We start from the raw sequence: 13,544 nt of genomic DNA on the forward strand, positions 1-13,544 counted from the left end.
TGGCTCTGCCGCTTGCTCACTCCCAGACTGCTGCTGGAAGCTTGCCCACTTGGCAGCTTTGAAAGGACTCACCCTTTCCCTGCGTTGTGAGTGAAGGGGAGCCAGGGGAGAGCCACATGACAATGAGGTTGCCAGTTGACACCTTTGTGATGTCAGCAGCCTCCGGAGACTGCCTGGCGAGGGAAAGAGGGTCCTCGCCTCTCCTTCTGGGTGGTGTGGGAGTGTTTTGTGTTTCTTGGTAAGCTGGCTGTCCCTGAGGGGGAATTGGGGCTTCTTGAGTCTGGGCCTGCAGCATGTGGATGGGGGATTGTATGGGTTCACTGTGTGTGTATATGGCCAGAGTGTGCCTGGGTCTATCTGTACCAGCTCCTCATGGTGGTACAGCAGAGGATTAGATTAGATAGGAGCCCCCATTCTCAGGGCATGGAGGGAACATGGGGAGGCTCCAGTACAACTCCCTTCTTTACTGTTGAGGAAAGTGACTTGCTGAAGATCAGGTCCCCGAGTGCATCTTTTCCTTGGATTTTGAATTTGGACAGGTGCCATTGTTTGATGTTGTCTGGAGAAGATGGGAAAGGATGCCTCCTTTGAAATGAGGCAAGGGGAATTCCACTGATAAGGTGGTACTCCCTTAAAATCGTATTACTAGGTCATACACACCCTTTTCTACATCTGAAATCTACATGTGCATTATATTTTTAAAAACCTTTTAAATAATTATAAGCTACCTCCCCCCAAAACCCCATGAAAATCCAAATGTATAAAAAAAACAGAGTGCAATAATATAAAAATTTTCTTACCACTTGTATTTAAAACAGTGAGCAAGACTCTCTAGTGCTTCTACTGTGAGTTTATATTCATCAACTATTTGACAGATGATGGGGCAAGACTTTTGGGGGAGGGGTGGAGATTTTGGAAGCTAAAGAGTTAGGATATATCATCCACTCAATGGAGGAAGGCACATTAAGGCAGAAATGAAGATAAAGCATCTCGGGAATTAAAATTTATGTTTTTGGGAAAATAGGTTTTCATTCTTTAAAAATTTCATTCATTTATATATAACTTAGCTGTGAATATTTATAAAATAATGAAACTTATATTTATCTTAGCACAGTGCCTGGCACCTGGTATGTAATAAATACTATGGAATAAATGATGTGTGAATGTCTCTGATGGTTTTCTCCCTTTTCTTGCTTCTCTTCCAAGAGAGAAATTAATAAACTCAAGTGGATTTGTGGTTAGTTAGCTAACATTTGATTATGTTTACTTACTCAGCACTTCTAGGGTGACTGGCTGTGAATTAATATGATGACTTAGGAGTGTTTATGAAATTGAAAGTGACCTTATTTAAGTAGAAATTTCATACACTTAACGAAATGCTCCAAATGAAACGATAGTTGTGCTAATTGAAGCACACTTTTATTGATGGGGAAACCACCCTTTCCTGATGAAAAAAAAAATCCTATTAAAATAATAAGTACCTTGCTAGTTCATACATGATTACTCAGGGGAGGAATTTGGTACATAAAGTCTATAGAAAAGAATTAATTTCAAAAGTGACCGTTTCCTTTGGGAGCTTTGGTGAGGGTGTGATTTGTTGGCAAGGCGTTGTAGGGATGCTTTGTTTCTGTTTCCTTTGATCAGAGATGATCATTGACTAACCTGCCAAGACTCCTGGAGTGATTTTGCTGACTTCCCACCTTTTGTTTTACTCTATTTCTTCTTTCTGACTCTTCCTTTCCTCAAGGAGCCAGCTTCTCCAGATTTAATTTAATTTCCAGTCTCCTTATCTAGATAACTTTCTCAAGACAGTTGGCCCAGCCTGGAGCTTACCCCTTTGATCATATGATTTCACAAGTGTTCTCACTTAGAAAAGCCTTAGATAAAGAAATCACACCAAAGGTTACTTACTGACATCAGTCTGCTATATCTCCCTCTCTGGAATAGTGTCATATTAACAAAGCATCACGAATGGCTAATCTCAAAGAAGATTTTGATCAGCTTGAAATAGCCAGCTATTTTTTTTTTTTTTTTTTTTTTTTTGGTCCTCAAGTTTGAATACCTACCAACTGGTTTCAGCTTTGCTAGGCTAGATCATATCCCTAAACTGTGTCCCTCATTTCAGGACTCAGAAGTATTTGTTAAATAGAGAATGAATGAACTAGACAAAGGAGAATAGAAAATGCAGCATTTCTCAAATTACCTGATCTCAGAAGCTACCCCCCACCCCCACCCCAAGTAATACCTTGTGAGATAATATTTCACAGATCCTGCTTTGGGAAGTTCTAGACTAGGCTGTTTGCCCTTGGTCAAGTTGCTTAACTTCTCTGGGCTTTATTTTTCTTGTCTATATATTGAGGGAAGTGGTCTAGATAATTTCTAAGTTTCCTCAGGATTTCCAAATTCCTTCATAATAGGATTTCAGGCACCATCCAGCTGGCCAGTAGGGGAGGTACTTTGGGTCAAGAGGAGAGCCTGCCCACTCTCCTAATCACCCCATATGGGCCCACTTTCAGGCAGCCATAAAAAAGGACATTGCTCTCCTCAGCAAGCTGCTCGAGCTGCTTACTCTTCAGCTGGGTGGCTCTTATTGTGCACAGCAATTTTTTTTAGCCCACTTCTGACCCTCCGGTGGCCAGTGTGGCTGTACTTCCAGGAAGACAGGTGGGATATCAAGTGAGCACACTGAGAAGCCTCTCATATCAGTACAGTCTCAGTTGAGCAGGGTCATATTTGTAACTGTGTCTGGTAGAGGTACTGTCTTCCCAGCTTAATGATCTCTCTCAGTTGCCAGCATGTCTCCAAACAGCTCTCCCAGATCCAAAAGAGGTGGGCACAGCCCCTGCCATTATAAAAGGAAAGGGCAGGTGACACGGTGCAAAGTGGACACTGAGACATTCGAGCACTCACTGTAAGGCAGTGTGACTTTGTGACCTCCCAGGGCCTTGATTTCCTTTCTGTAAAACTAGACAGGATGTTATGGAACCTCCTAGTTTTAAAATTCCATCAAGGCTCAGTCTGTGAGGGTGAGGAGAGATACTTGAAGCTTTAAGGCCCAAGCAGTGGGGACAGGGATTGAAGCAATTAACACAGGACTTGGCACTGTGTAAGCAGTCCATAAATGTTAGCTATTCAATATTCTACTCAGATGCACAGATACAAGTGCTAAGAGAAATTTAATTTCAATGTACTTTTATTTGTTTGGGAGAAAAATAGCAGAAAGATGTGCATGTTCTTTTTTTTTTTTATTTAAAATTGTTAATGTGCTCATCAACTCAGGACTTACAAGGGGTTAGCATCCTAGGGGCACACAAGTCAGTATTTGTTCTGCTTCCCAGGCCAGGAGTGCACTGTAGATATAAAGAGTCTCAAAATTTCAAGGATTTTGTTGTAGGAGCTGCTTGTGGGATCCAATTCACTTGTCTTTTGACTCTGCCTGGGCCCTCTGCAGCCAAGTCATCTCTCAGAGGTGTGGGGTTTGGGGCAAATCTCATGGAAAGCAGGTTAAAATGAATAAGAAGGTCAGCCTTGAAGAGGAAAAAAATTCAAAAACATGCCAGGAAGGCAGAGACCTAGGGCTTGAACACACACACACACACACACACACACACACACACACACACACACAGAGGTCTTTTTTTAGTTCAGCTGGTGTGAACTATTTTTGTCTTTTCCCTTCAGGCTGCCTGAGTCCCCGCTCAGGAGATTGGACCCTTTCAAAGTACAGGCCAGAGGAAATCACTCCTATTGGTTGTGTTCCCCAGGGATGTCTTTGCTTTCAGGCATCATCCACATTATCCATCTCTGCAGCATTCATTTTCTGGAGAATCTGAGGTGAAGCCTTGAAATTGCATACCATTTCGGGGGAAAGGAATTGGATCAAATTTTCAACTTATAACAAATCTACATACTATTGCCCATGACTAGCCTTATGTACAGTAATGCCTGAAACATGAATTCTGACTTTGCCAATCATGGCAGCCACCTGAGCCCACTGACTTGGGAGGACATGGACCCTCTTTTATGGGTGCCTTGTACATTTCAGTGTGAGAGAGACAACTGGAGTGTAGTATGAGCTTTGAAATGAGAGACTCCTCACTGAGTGACTTTGGGTGAACACCTTAGCTTCTATGGACATTTGTTTCCTCTTTGGTAAAATAGGGATGATAAATACTGCTTTTCTAGGATTGTTATAAAGATCTTGTGTGATTTAATTTAACACAAATAACCACTGTTTGCTCTTTACCCTGTGTCAACTATGTAATTCTCCCAGCAACCTAGTGAATCAGATATCATGACCCCCATCTTATGAACAAAGAACCAGAAGCTCTAAGAGGTACCATTTGCCCAAGGTCACAGAACTGGTGAGTGATGGAGGCAGGATTTAGTCTAGGAAGTTGTACTCCTGAGTGCAAGCCCTTAACTCCTGAGCCAAACCACTAAAGCATGTGCCAGTGCTTCAAATGCTCATTATTATTTTTATAGGCTCCATGGAATAAATTGCCCCCTCCTAGCACTGAATGGTACCTTGACTTCAGGCAAGATCAAACGACTGTTTTTATATGATCTGTTTGTTTGGGGGCTCCTTGTCTTTAAAAAGGTTTGTGACACTTTTCAGGTTTTAAATTCTTAATTAGCCTTTGAGATTTTTCAGTATACGTTTCTTCCTTTTGCAGGTGAGGAAGCTAAAGTGATAAGCAACTTGCCTAAACTTGCTCAGAAAAAGAGTCAGCAAAGGAGAATTGACCATCAATGCCAGGGGTGACTCCAGTTCCCTGTTCCGCCACCCCCATCGGGAGGGATACCTTCCAAGTAATCTGGAACATGCTGTTTCCACCGGACACATATCAAAGCCCCTGGCATGTATAAACACTCTGGTGAAGTCATTCCACAACCAGGGGTGGCTATCCCATCTCCTGGTCTACTCTTCAAAGCAATAGCTGATGCTAAAACACTAATGTAGTGAAAGCCTTTGGATGATCCCTGGGGCGAATCTAGGCCTCACTTTGGTTTTTGGGAGGTCAGGAGAAGTGCTGAAGGAAATGAGTCCTGTCTCCTTTGGCATTCCTTGGGGACTGATTTTGAAGAAAGTAGTTGAAAGCTTTTAATACAAGCACTGCAGATAAATGATAGGGGTTTCTCTACTTGATGCTAGTTGGAGGGGTCAGTTTGGCATTTGACTTGGAAATTGGAAAGGATAGCATTAATCCTGAGTGAGGCTGGAGAGAAGGTCTCTAAGTCACAATGTTTTCCTAATGTCTTTGAAAGGCTGTTCCTTTTCTGGAAGGTCTGGTTTTCAGAGAGATTAATGGAATGACACAGCTATCTCATCATGATATTCCTGAAAGGACAAATGGAGAGACTGAGGGGTTCATAGGAAAAAGTCTTAGTCTACTGGGGGCCCTCGCAAGGGGCACCAATTACACCCCATTGAGAGCTCACAATTCCAACCCCATGGGCCGACTCTTCCTAGCAGGGCCCAGAGAGTTACCATTAAGTGATACCAAGTTGGAGGACAGCAGGTAGCTGAGCCACTGGCTCACTTTCTGATAAATGCCTTTGGCTTCAGTTGCCCGGCTTGCTCTCAGTCATGGGAGTCCTCTTGAGAGCAGGTGTGGGGAGGTCACCCCCTCCCTTCTGGGTGTCCTTAGTCTAAATATCTCAGACAGGATCGCTAATCTCTCATGGGGGGTTAAATCACCTCTGCTCCCTGGATTTTACCATTTTCCTTCCCAGAAAGCCTGCTTTTAATGTCTCTATTCCCAGAACCATAGAGGGAGAAAGGTCAGAAAAATGCCACTGTGAAATCCTGGCCCCCACATCCTGCTGTGTCGCTTGGCCACTAGCCTTTGCTCCTGCTTTCCCAGCTTAGAGCCACCATGCTTTTGTGCTGACAGGCCACGATGGGTTCTCTCTGAGATGGGTTCTTTTGCCGTTGCCCTGGTAACAGAATTATTAAACTGAGTTCCAGCCTCGGGAGTATTTGCTCCTGGTGAGGTAATGTCTGTCGCATCCAGCCTTTCTTTTTATTCCCACCTTACCCCCCTCCCTTTCATGCCCTCTGTGCCTTGCACCTAGACTGCGGTACTCGCCTCTCCTGGCCTCAGTGCCTCCTGCCTACGCTTCCCCACAGGGCTGTTCTGAGCTTGGCAACACCCCTTCCCAGATTCCCAGATTCCTCCTTGGCCAAATTCCCCATCAACCTGGCATTTGAAACTCTCTGTGACTGCCCCAAACCACTGTTTCTACAACCCACCACGCTCCCAGGGCTTTAGCAGAACAGGCCAAGGCTGCAGGGTAACAACGGGATAGATTCAAGAGAAATATGAAGGTAGGCTCCAGGGGGTTTAGTTAGTAACTATTTGGAATGCAGAATAGTGTAATATTTAAATACATGGGCTTTAGAACCACAGTCTTTAATACATTTCAACTCTGTTACTAAATAGCTGTATGACCCTGGGCAAGTTTCTTAACCTAAGTCTTGATTTCCTCAAATGCAAAGTGGAGGTGATGATAGTATCTTCCTTATAAAGTTTTTCTGCCCAATTAAAGATCATCCACGAAAGTACTTGGCTTAGCATATGGAACATAGAAATGCATCAAAAATTTTAGCTGTGGTGATGATGATGATAGCAGAGGAAGGGAAAAGAAGGGTGGTGGTTCAAGGAATGAAACTGAGAATGGCTCCTGATTTGGGGCAATGGGTGGAAACTATGCAGATAGAGAATACAGGCACAGAAGGAACAGGTTTGAGAGAACAGAAAATGTTTTCATTTGGGGTCTTGTTGAGTTTGACATGTCGTTGCTCATTTTTACTGATTCTCACTGAGTGCCAGTTACCACGTTAAGCACTTTACATGTTATCCCTTATTTAATTCTTACAACAACCCTCTGAGGCAAGGATTATTAACTTATGGCAAGGTTAAGTAAGTAACTCACAGTTGTTAAGAGGCAGAACTGGGATTTGAACCCAGGGCTTTGTGTCTCCTGAAGCCGTGCACTTTACCACCAAACACACAGCCTCCTAAATATCTTTATTTATAGTTGTTGAGTCAACTTTATTTATAGTTGTTGAGTCAATCCTTTCTTATGTTTCCAGTGCTAAGGTGGTCTTTGGGGGATCATAATAGTCTGCTTGGCTTTCTGCCCCCACACCTTAGGCCCAACATGTAAATTTGGCCCTTAGACTCAGGGACATTTTTGTTTTTTTATGAGACATGCCCAGATATGCTCAGAGTCAGTGACTCAGTTCTCACCTTTCACATTGGCCTGTCTCCTCACTCCAAATCCCCCCTCAATGGAATCCTTGCTTTAGAAGTGAATTAGCATCTCTAAGCCTCAGTTTCCTCCTCTGAACAATTTATGCAGTTACAGAATTGCAGTAAGTGTCAGATGAGATGGAGATGCTCATGGAGGAGAGGGACCATTTCTGATTCCTCTCAGCATTCCCAGTGCCTGGGTCAGGGCTTGGCAAATGCCAGGTGTTCTCTAATTATTGAATTAATCAGTGACCAATGGAATGAATATGCTGATGTATGTTATGCAGGGTTTGCTCCTTTGTTTGATTCTATTGACTGTTTACTTTTCCAGTTGCCCTGCTGTCCTGAGTGATTACCCCAATTTATTGTATTTTGGGGATGATTTTCTTTAAACCTTTGGAATTGTCTGAACCATGATGGTAGAACTGGGTTATAACACTGGTGTTGCATGGTAGATGCATGTGTGTGTATGTGGTGGGGGAATGAGGAGATGGTTGGAGGTAGCAAGGTTGGTGGGAAGGGAAAAGGGGGTAGGCCTGACCACATTTCCTCCACAGTGTTCTTTAAGATGGGGAAAGATGCTCTACAAACCCAAGGGACATGAATTTACCTTTGTTTAATGGAACCCGGGGTGTACAGTGACTTGGTTTCTAACAGGAATTTAAAAAATAATGCTTCAACATGGTGGATTTCTAAACATTTTCCCCCCTCATTTCAGGTACAAATACTTCAATACCCTGGATATGGATTTCAGAGCTATTTAATTAAGCTCCAAACCCATAAAAATGCACATTTAATACTCAGAGTAAACCCTTGACTTGTTCCTTCTGAAGATAAACAGGTGAGATATCTTCTTGAGCTCAGAGTTATGAGATAATTAAGATTGGTTGCCATAGAGAGAGAGCAAGAGAGAGAGATGCATTAAAATGTATCATACTTTTTTACATTTAGAAAATTCATTTAATTAAATATTCAGGGCCATCAAATCTACCTAGACCCAGATAGCTATTCATCTGTTGGCCACACAGTCTCCAGAGTGGATCTTTCTTCATCGGGAAAGCTCTCCGATTGTGTTACCCCTCTTCTCAGAAACTGTCAATGGCTCTCTATTGTCCTGTCCTCAGATGACATTCCGTCTTTTTAACATGTGATATTCTAGGCCCTTTTGGATCTGGACCCAGCCTTCCTTCACAAGCTCATTTTTTATCACCTAGCCACATGGGTGCTGTCAGCACCTGCTGGCACTCTCAGACTGCTCCAAGCCTCTCTATATTATTTTTCCTTTGCAAGTCTCTTTCTCTCACTCCATTGGCTTTGCAAGTTTCTGCTCATCCTTCAACCCCCAGTTCAAATTTCACATCCAGTTCAAATGCTAAGCCTCCCTGGAATCCTCCAGACAGCCTAGACTGTCTAGACAGACAGCTTAGGCTGTTTGGGGCTTCATTCTTTTATGATAATTCTCGTCACAATGTACTATAATTGTAAATTTCTCCCACTAGACTATGAACTCCTTGAGGGGCCAGGGGCCTTGTCCTATGTATATGTATATTCTTCTAATGCCTAGCTCATATTAGGTCCTGAATAACTGTTGTTGCAGGAAATTAAGTTAATGGCATTATATTGCCAGTTAATAGTGTGCCTTAAGATGTTATAAAGATTTTTAACAGAAACAGATTATCTGATCCAGACCTCTTCTGTGGTCATGCAGCTAAATCTTTCACAATTTCCTGTTCTAGGAGGATTTTTTCACATACCTCACATCTGTAACATGAAGTGCAGTTTAGAATTTATTGCTGCCTCTTTGGTTAACTGGTAGAAAGCTCAAAGTTAGAGTCTACAAAAGAATCACTTCTTTCACTGTACCTATGACATCCTATAATGCTCTAAATCATCAGTGATGGGAGATCATGTAACTTGGTGCTTAAAACATGGACTTTGGAGTCAGATGGACCTGACTTAGCTGGATTCCCAGAAACTTATTATCTGTAAAATGGAGATAATTATACTTTATGTTTAAGGTTGCTTTGAAGAGTAAGTGAGATATTCAGGCAACATAATGAATGTGGCACCTTGCATGTAGTAAATGTCCAATCAAAGGTAGCAGCTATTATTTTTGTTTGATTTTGTAATGGTTATGAATTATTAATAAAATATATAGTAGCAATCTAAAATAACACAATAATGTATGTTCTCCCCCAAAATAGTCATCGCAGTAATAATTACTAATTTGCTGGTGAGTTAGAATATGGTTTGCTATTAACCTCTGTTTGAGTACTGTCAGAGCTTAGGGCCAGTCCAAGACAAATGCCAAAAGAACTACTTAGCAAAGGCCAGCCTTCAGAGAGAAGCTGTTCTGGTGTCTTTAGTCCTGAGCATAGCAAGACCAACAGATGCCATTCCTGGACCAAACATTCTGAGTGTGACACTGATGAGGCTGGGATGTACCTGCATGGACACTGACCTCCAGCACCACCACACAAAGCACACGAGGCAGGAGATCTCTGTGCACACAGCACGGGATTCTATGAGACTGTGGCACTGGATATAAAAGTCCTGACAATGAACTTCCTTGGGAGCATTTCACAAAGGCTATACCTGAAGCTGCCTCTTGATTCTCTCCTGATCAGACCCTTTACTGCAAAAGCTTTTCACCCATTTTAACTATGAAAGCAGAGGGTGTGTATGAAATCTTTGGTGAATAAATCTACTAAAATTTGAATTCCCTGTCCTTGGTATTTTCTTAAATGTTCATCTATATGATCATGCATTATCAAAGATAAGAGTTGTTTTAGTTGATGTACTCTGTTTTATAATATCTTTTTTTTTTTTTTTTAAGGTAAGAGGTCTCTATAGTCAATTTAAAGTTCACATTATTCTGGAGGGGGAGAGGGAAATTATGTGTGTGTTGAGGTCTGTGAAGGAGGCCTGAGGTCTGAGGAAGTTACTAGGGTGTCCCTAAAAGTCCTAAGTGTGCTCATGAGCTGGCCCCAAGCACTTGTAAAATCCATGAGAGGCCATTGCTCCTTCAGAGGCACCAGAAGCTGCTCTGGCTGTGAACCCATTCTCCTCCCCCCTCCCTCCTTTTACTTAAACTCCCTTGAAAACCAAGCTTGGGAGCTGAGGGGAATCTAACTGGGATGGACTTAGATGGTGATCTAGTTGGAAAGAGCTTGGAACTGGGGATTTGGGAATTCCCAAATTTGGGAACTGGGAATTTTAGTTCTAGCACTTTCATAAGCTCACTGTGCAACCTTGGATAAGCACCTTTCTCTGTAGGCTTCTGTTTTCTCATCTGTGAAAGAGGAGAGTTATGTCTTTGGGTCTCAGGTTCTGTGGAGCCAGGCCAGGGACAAGCAATGAAGCAGGTAACAGTCCCTTCACCTCTTGCCAAAAGGCACATTCCAGCTGTCCTTTACAAAGTCATTATCCAAGCTAATGACCCGCAATTATGAGACTGGAGCGCCCAGGATTTGGTTGCCTGGAGGTCTGGAACAGCCAGGAGTCCCTGGGAGAGCAAGGAAGATTGTCAGCTGGGGATGGCAAAGCTCTCAGCTTCCTTGGGAGGGGATTTGAGAAGTGTCCTTCCACAGAGAGGCCACAGTCCCTGGAGCCCTTTAGAATAGTGTATGACCTTGGGAGGGAAACCGAAGAAATCAAATTCTGGTCTCTGATCTTGGTGGTGAGGAACTTCCGCTGCCCCAAAACAAAACAGAAAACAAAATTTGGAGAATGTGATGATCTCCATTTGGAGAAATCAAGGTGAACTGGAAAAGTTTGAGGACTCTGGTAGGGCAATAGTAAGGCAAAATATGGCTCATCAATTGGAACATCACAAGTGACCAGACAGAAGGGGAATATTTCATGCTTATGGTGATTTGAAGCTGTATGTACCCCAGAAAAACATGTTTTTAAATCTAATCTATTCCTATGGGTGTGAACTCATTGTAAGTAGGATCTTTTGATGACGTTTCTTCAGTTAAGGTATGGCCCACATCAATCAGGATGGGTCTTAATGCTATTACTGAAGTCCTTTATAAGTGAAATGAAATTTAAACACACAGAGAGAAAGTACAGAAGCAAAAAGCTGAAATCAACAAAACCCAAAAGAGAAGGGAGAGACCAGCAGATGCTGCCCTGTGCCTTGCCATGTGACAGAGGACCCAGGATCACCAGCAGCCAGTCCCAGATTGCCACAGTCTTCAGGGAGAAACCACGTGTTTTAGTCTGCTAGGCGGCTGGGGCCAGCTCTTGACAATGGGAATCTATTAGTTTACAAGCTTACAGTTTCAAAGCTGAGAAAAATGACCAAATCAAGGCATCATCAGGCAACGCTTTTTCCTGAAGACAGGCTGCTGGTGATCCTGGACTCCTCTGTCAGATGGTGAGGCACATGGCAGTATATGTTGCTCTCTCCATTCTCTTCCAGGTTTTGTTGCTTCCAGCTTCTGACTTCAGTGGCTTCCTTTCTGTTTCTGTGGCTTTCTCAGCTTCTGTGTCTTTCTCTTTGTGTTCATCCTGTTTATAAAGGACTCTAGTAGGAGGATTAAGACCCACCCTGAAAGAGGTGGGTCACATCTTAAGGTCCTACTCATCAAAAGATCCTACTTACAGCGGGTTCACACCCACGGGAATGGATTAGCTTTAAGAACATGATTTTCTGGGGTACATGACAGTGAATAAATTCCCATTGTTTAAGCCAACCCATTGCACAGTATTTGCTTAAGCAGCCTAGGAAACTGAAACGATGCCCATTGTAAATTATTGAAACAATAAAAAAAAAATTATCACAGAAAAATACATTTGTTTTCTAGCCCCTTGGCCTCTATTTCTGAAGGCAACAATTTTTACTATTTCTTGTATATCCTTTCAGAAGTATCCTAGGCATCATCTGTGCTTTGCTTTTTTATGTAACAATATATTTGGAGATTGTTCTATAACATACGTTTATTCATTAATCATTTTGATGAACACTTGAGTGTCTGCTACAAGCTAGGCCCCGACTCTTCCAGGCACTGAGAACACAAAGCAGTGGAAAAGGAAGACAAGATCTTGACTGTCTTTAACATTCTAGTGTAGAGACCAGAAAATAAACAAGTAAACAGTAATTATGTAATACACTGCCAGGTAGTGATAAGTATTGTGAAAACAAAAAACAACAGTATGGGATGGAAGTGATGGGGGCTCTTTTAGATAAGATGGCCAGGGAAAGCCAGCCTGAGGAGATGACATAAAAGAGAATGGCCCATGCCAAGGGCAGGGGGACTCGCTTTCCAGGAGGAGGGGACAGCATGCACAGAGGCCCCAGGGTGGGGATGTGCTTGGCACGCTAGAGGAACAGAATGAGCAGGGGTGTGGTGGGAGATGAGAGTAGGACAGTCGAGGGACAGATCTCATGAGGTCTTAAAGCAGTGGTGAGGAGTTTGGCTTTTATTCCAAGTGATGTATGAGAGATTGGATGGTTTGGGGCAAGGAGACGATATCTGATACATGTTTTAAAAAGATCCCTCTGGCTGCTGCCTGGTGTGTCAAGGGACAAGAGTAGAATCGAGAGACTCGGGCAAGATGGCGGCATAGAGAGGAGTGGAAGCTAAGTAGTCCCCCTGGAACAACTACAAAAAACCAGAAACAACTAGTAAATAATCCAGAATAACTGCGGGGGGACAAACAAGACCATCCATTCATCATACACCAACCTGAATTGGGAGGAATGCCAGAGAACACAGCATAAAATCTGTAAGTAAAACCTGCGGAACCAGGTTGGGAGACCCCCTCCCCCATAGCCTGAGCTGCAGAGCCACATGGTGCCAGAGAGAAGCTCTCTCCCAGCAAGCGAATACAGCTCAGCTGAGCTCCAACTGGGGTTTTAAGTAGCGAGTGTGAACTGCTCACTACAGGTACGCAGCCCCAAAAAACAGACAGAGGCTTTGGGTGACAACTTGTCGGAAATAAAGTGGTACCTGTAAGGGAATAAACGCTCTCTCGGTTCTGGAGGAGAAAAGAATTTATTTACGATCTTGCAAGATGGGGCGTCCAGCCAAACACGCGGAAGGCTGGCGCGCCAGAGGAAGAGAATGGCGATGTTTAAATCTCCTACTCCTAATTCGCAAGTCCCTCCCCTGTTTCCCCATTGACTGGGTACTACAGAGGTTACAGCCTATCCGAGAACACTAACTAATTCATCTTTTGAGATTTTAATTTGTACAGCCAATCCCAGAGAGCCAACTAGCTCATTATTGAGATTTTGAACTGATTAGCCAATGCCCCCCCCCAAATTTTTATTTTTTT

General features: G+C 43.0%; 1 long non-coding RNA gene across 2 annotated transcripts in view; it reads left to right on the forward strand.

The window, feature by feature from the left end:
* Positions 1-13,544, forward strand: part of LOC119526412 — a 188,340-nt gene that overhangs the window by 120,798 nt on the left and 53,998 nt on the right. Inside the window, exons 4-5 of one of the 2 annotated variants that reach the window (XR_005215178.1) lie at positions 4,677-8,100; positions 8,996-9,948. This is a non-coding gene — a long non-coding RNA (uncharacterized LOC119526412). Of the gene's footprint in view, positions 1-4,676; positions 8,101-8,995; positions 9,949-13,544 lie in introns of those variants that run through there. The other variant, XR_005215177.1, reaches the window with a different exon arrangement.

This window comes from Choloepus didactylus, chromosome 2 (assembly GCF_015220235.1).
Source record: "Choloepus didactylus isolate mChoDid1 chromosome 2, mChoDid1.pri, whole genome shotgun sequence".
NCBI lineage: Eukaryota > Metazoa > Chordata > Mammalia > Pilosa > Megalonychidae > Choloepus > Choloepus didactylus.